The sequence below is a fragment of the Podarcis raffonei genome, chromosome 12 (genome assembly GCF_027172205.1).
Source record: "Podarcis raffonei isolate rPodRaf1 chromosome 12, rPodRaf1.pri, whole genome shotgun sequence".
NCBI lineage: Eukaryota > Metazoa > Chordata > Lepidosauria > Squamata > Lacertidae > Podarcis > Podarcis raffonei.
In genome coordinates this window covers 18,400,748-18,406,679 of record NC_070613.1, presented here as the reverse complement: position 1 = coordinate 18,406,679, position 5,932 = coordinate 18,400,748, and the positions used below count along the sequence as shown (strand labels likewise).

The 5,932-nt window shown below is 40.5% G+C and overlaps 1 long non-coding RNA gene across 1 annotated transcript; it reads left to right on the top strand.

Annotated features, from left to right (window-relative positions):
* The first annotated feature begins 653 nt into the window (after positions 1-653).
* On the top strand, positions 654-4,457 carry LOC128424195 (uncharacterized). Its single transcript, XR_008332948.1, has 3 exons — positions 654-803; positions 2,112-2,241; positions 3,533-4,457. It is a non-coding gene; the product is annotated as an uncharacterized LOC128424195 (long non-coding RNA).
* Positions 4,458-5,932: the final 1,475 nt, after the last annotated feature.

Below are 5,932 nucleotides of genomic sequence, written 5' to 3'. Positions count from 1 at the left end.
TCTTGTATTAATAGTTTGTATTAATAGATATTCCTTTTTAGGTCCCCCCCCCCAAGTAGGCTATCTAAATTTGTATCGAATAATTACCAAAACACACTGGAGATTAGAATGGAATTCACTTCCTAATGCAAATAGTTCAACTGAATTAAGTGGCTGTGCCACTTAAGTTCATTTAACTGAACAGCTACCTACCAGATTGGAACATTCCCATCATACTTTTCAAGCCACTTCTAAATATTTCATAATTTGGAGCAGCCTTGTATTTTAAGGGCAAAACTAGAGGCCACTGCATTTAAAGGCAACAACAGAGATGAACGTTGCACTATGTTGCACACCCAGCTTTTAAAACACCCCACAGAGTTTTCCGTTTGTTTGCAAATCAGACCATTTACAAATCAAAGAAGTGGAACAGACACTTATTTCTGAACTTCGGTGTTATTGGCTGCCCTTGTGTAAATTAAAATCCTCATTTGCTTTCCGTTCTGAAATTGCTGCTACTTTGGGATGTTGCTCATGCTTCTTGCCTTCTTAGCTCTTTAACTTTGGTAATTAGTGAGCCAATGATGGTAAATAATTAAATTGATGTGCACTTTACACTTATCTAGCTCATTCAATCTAAGGGCTACGCTTTGCCACTTACAGATAATGTTCTCGTCATCACAGCAGAAGGAAGTGCATTTCGTTCCCTCCAACATTGTTTTCGCCATGTAATGGGCTAAAGTATAAGAGCATGATGTTAAGCATCTAGATCTTGATAATCCAGAAAACATAACATGCTGTGGCTGCTTTGGATCTAAGTGCTGGTAGGTAAGAATTTTTCTCTGTTTTTCACTGTCTCTTCTTCATCATGCTAGCTAGAGTGCAAGTGTGAGCGGTTGTTGTCCCCACCCCACCCCATGTTATATATGATATATCTAGATTGGGGCAATTTCTTGATCCTGGGCACAATGAGAATAGAAGTGAATGACAGCTGCCATACTTGAAAAAGTCTGGCAGTGAATGTGAACATACAGGTGACTCTCAATTTATGAGAGGGTTATGTTCCAGGGATAGCGCATAAAGCCAAAATAACATACAGTCAAAACACCTTGGGTTCAGTGGTGGTTGGGATTGCCAAAGTCTTTTTTCTTGCCCCCTTTTTATTTTTTCTGCCAAGTGTGTAAAGCTGAATGAACACAAATTAAATATTTGCAAGTTGTGAGTTACCTGTAATAAAATGCCCAGGATTGACTGATTACATTTTTTAAGTGTGAAAGGGGAATCTTGACATTGACTGTGGGCAAGCCAGCTACTATTCCTTCCTTACCACCTTGCCATCTGTAAAACAAGGCAAATGAGTAATGTTCCAGTTATGATTTTAACAACTAGCGTATTTTAACATCATGTTGTTTAAGGTCCTAAGTTTTGTGTGCTTGAATTCTGAAGTTACAAAAAGTGAAGCTTGCTAACGAAAACTGCACAAAGCCAAACATATACAACTCACGGAGTACTGCATGCTCAGAGCATTATATTACCTTGACTGTGCTATTTGCTACACATTTTCCCCCTGTGAAAAGGATCTCACTAAATTCTCACCTCCCCTGCCTGCTAAGCATGAAGCCGCTAATCTGGAATAAAGCTCTCAAACAATAATGGAAAAGATAAAGACTGAGAAAGTTAACGGCTGCAACATCTACTGTGGGTCTCATCCCACAGATGCCTTAGTCTTATCTAGCGCAACCTTCATTCTGTTGGCACAGCCCACTGTTGTTTCAATTACATTGGAGCTGGCGTGTTACTACTTTACCTGCTGTCTGAAAGATACATTTGGCTAAATCTCACCTGCTGAAGAATTGCATGGAGGAAACGGTGCATACTAAACTAACAGTGATAAAAACCATGTCTAGCCAAAAGAAGCTTAGTGTTGATCACCTGCTGGTTTTGACAGTGCGAGATTATTTAGTGAGTCATTTAATGGTGCCTCATTCTGTGGACCACAGAAGCCCTACAGTGAGATTCACTGGCAGCAAATTGTGCTGAGGTTATCTGTCTACTAGATAAGAAATTTCACTCATTTGCCCAGATCTCCTAGGAGTATCAGTCTAACCCAAATTCCTCCTTCTTCCAACTAGCAAACACTTTCCATTCACCAAGCAGGATGCTATTGCTTCTTACCTTCCCATCCATCATTGCTTTCTTCATTTCTCATCATCATTATTCCAACAAATTTCCAAGTGCCAAAAAGCAAAGCTGAAGATCAAAGTGAGTTATCATGTAAAGGAGGATGAACATATTTCTGCAGTTAAGAGGTAGAATGACTTTCCTTGGAAGTATTTTATTACTAGAGCTATAAGGCTTGATTTTGGGGGGCATGGAGTCAATGTGTAGGTGAATATAAGAAAAAAAGACATGCGGATCAAACTGCCAACTAGGAGAATGGAAAAGCATAAGCTTTTCCAACATGTTTTAAAAGCTGTCTATAAGGTCATAAGGCTCACATGGTTTTCCCCACCTGTTGTAGTCAAGGTTTTAGGGCAATATCTTTATTGGGTTAACCAAGAAACTTTGCAAATGCAGATTCATGGTGTTACCACCCCTTCCACTCCCAAACTTTAAAAATTGTGCATCACTCTGTGATGTTTTGGTTGGCCTGAGAAAGGTATTGTTCCAATAAGAATTTTGGAGTTTTCTTATGGGCCAACATGGCTACTTTTACAACTTTACAACCTTGAACCTTGTGTTCAGGGATTCCTATGATCACAGCCCCCAGTTTCCCCAAAGCAGGGTTGCAATGAAATACAGCACTGTATCATTTTGGGTTGGGCCTATTTTATTTATTATACGACATTTATACCCCACCTTTCTTCTCTCAAGGAACTCATGTGGTTTCCAGTTGGGCACTCATCAAAGCACAAACCAGACTCAGATATGCTTAGCTTCAACAAGATGGTGGCTTCTTGTGCCTTCAGACCACACCCAAGGCACAACATGAGTCCCCAATCCAATTGTCATCAAGTAATCACTTGAAGGTTAGGCTTTTTAAGGTTTCGCATGAAAACTGCAAACACATGGCTGATTTTTGAACAATGCAAATATGTTTTTATTACATACTATCTTTCTGTATGCATCAATTTGTCTGGGCCTCCTTATTTCCTAAGGGACAACCCAAGACCATTTGTTAGAATAAATGACAGATGCACAGAGAGCTCAAAGAGAATAAAGGAAAATGTTAATTGTTGCGTGAGCCTTCCCCTCTCCCCATTTTAATAAGTCAATCGACTTATATGCACCAGAGAATCTTTGCTTTTAAGTGAATAGCATGCTTTGGAGCAGATGAAAGAGATTAAAATATCTATCTTTTGGAAATTACATGTCCTGTTTTTTGAGAACTTCAAATATCCACCCACACTGAGACCAGCATGGAAACATCTGAACTTTATTCCATCAAATATTGAAAATTAAAGCACTTTAAAATAACTATTCAAGTGATTCCTTCCTGCCCCCATATGCAGTGTCTTTTGTTTTTTTAAATGTTTTTTTCTGTATTCTGCAGAAGAGAGAAAAAGCTGATTTGAAGGAAGACAGATGGGCCAAACACGTGGTAGTTGTTGGTGGGTTCAGAATGATCACCATGTTGAAAGGTCACAAATGTTACTTATTAGCCATATGACTTTTATGAGTAGTAAAAATGAACCACCAGCTCTCAAAGGGAATCTTCCAAAGACAAGAAGCATTCTGTTTAATTACGGGTGGCCACTTAGTATGCATGGAGAGAGAAAAGAATGTATAAATGAAACAGGATGGCGTAAATACTGGTGTATATGAGCAAGCTGTCTGATGCATTGTGACGAGCACCTTGCCCAGGTCATTAGGCTGCAGTAACTGGAACTGATCCACCACACTCAGATGGTATGTCAGACACGTGGACAAATTCTGCAATAACAATGGTGTCAATGTCATTTTGGAGGTGAGCAACTTCATGCTCAAAGTGTGCTGCAAACTGATTGCCTGCAAGTCACATCATGTTCATTGTGCTGATGGTAGGTAACTCAGGCTCACTGGATTGCCTTGAGCAGGAGATCTTTATGCTATGACACTGTAGGAAGGACTGATTTGCAATTCTTGATTCAGCACAACTTTAGCTACAAAAAGTAACATCTGTCAGTGCTTGGTTTAAGAGCTTAGTTCACATATGCACCTTCTTCCCTTGGCGACTTAATTAATCTCAAATCATAGCAACAACTTTCATATCATGTAGTGTCATCGCAAAGCCAATGCTTTTCAATGGGTCGGTTGATCATTAAATAGCAATGAGAAATCCAGTGGTGCCAATGCATGACTGACCTTGCTCTAATGCCCTCTTAAGATGGCAAGAAAAATCCCACAAGTACTCTAAGCAATGCGTGTTATACTCAGAGACCTGTGGGCAGATGTGGGCAGATGTGCACACCAAGAGGTTAAAACAATTTCATATTCAATTTCACACATTTATCCTCTGGTGGATTACAATGAGCCTCCTTGAAGGAGAAATGAGATGCAAAGCAATAGATCTCCTTTTTCAGCCTAAGGTCCATATTCCCTCATGGGCAGATTTCCAGGGCCCACATGGCTGTGGTAAGTACGGCCAGATGCAAAAATGGTTGGGCAGAGGTAAAAGTGGGCAGAACAATGGATGTGACTCTTACCTTTGTACAATAAGCTACATTTCAGCCATGCAAAAGTTTCCACACCCATATCTCTTCATCCTCCACCCAGCAGGCAAGAGGAATGAGCAGTTCACAGACATAGCCCAGCCAGGCAAAAGTACTGGATGCGGGAGGAGAACATGCCCAGGAAGGGGGCATGGGCAGGGAACAGACCTGAGGGTCAGAAAGAGAGACCCAGAGGACCACATTTGGTTTCTGGGCCTGAGGTTCCTCACACCTGTGACAGATGAAATTATCCAGTAAACATAAACCCATTACTTATCCAATTCTATTCATCTATCTACTTCCCAAATTGTAAAACACGGTTTTCTATGTGCATGCCAAAGTTTTCATATCATTATGACAAGCATCAAGTCTTCCATCAGACTGGCTGGAACTGACATTTGGCTCATTCTTTCCAAGAACTTGAAGTCCATTGGTGGTTGTTCCATCCGGCTGCATCTGAGGGAGAGGTGGCAAAGTAAGGTACACTCTATAGATTAGTTGGGACCAACAGCCATTTGGCTCATCTTCTTCCAGAATGGTCTAAATTGAAATTCACCCACCTGGCTTCATCCAAGGCCGAGGAGAGACCATTGACAAGCTACCATTTTGACTCCTTCATTTCCAGATCTGTCTCTCAAGGCAGTGACCACAGAAGAACCTCACTTCCAATATTTCCCTCCCCATCCCTTTTGAATCATGCCTATTAGATTGTAAGCCATTATTTTAAGCTGTGAAGTATCTTGAGTGCACTGCAGAAAGGCAGCTTATATAAATGTAGCAAATAAATTTCAAATATAGGCCAATTGTGCTTCTAATAGATCTCTGGGAAGGAAAGCAGTTTGCTAAGAAATCACTTTGAGTTTGTTGAGTACATATCCTCACATAAGATCCTTTTAAATGCTTGAAGACTGTCAATTACACACACACACACACACACACAGAGAGAGAGAGAGAGAGAGAGAGAGAGCTATGCCAAATTGTGTCCTCCAGTTTCTTGAATTCCCTCCACACACCCCGCTAAAAAGAAGCTCTGTGTTGCTGCCTCAGTCTCAGGATGTTTTAGAATTTCATTAGAACTGGGGTTGGGGGCAGAGTGTTTACTTTTCTTTCTGTTGAATGTTTCTCCAGTGCTCTGCAGCCTCCCCACTCAGGAGTGTTTCACCAAAACTTTCTCTCACCTTTAATAATTTTCAGATGACGTTTCTTTCCTCATTTATTGATGGAGAGTAGTTGAGGAGAGGAAAAAAAAATAGAGAATACAT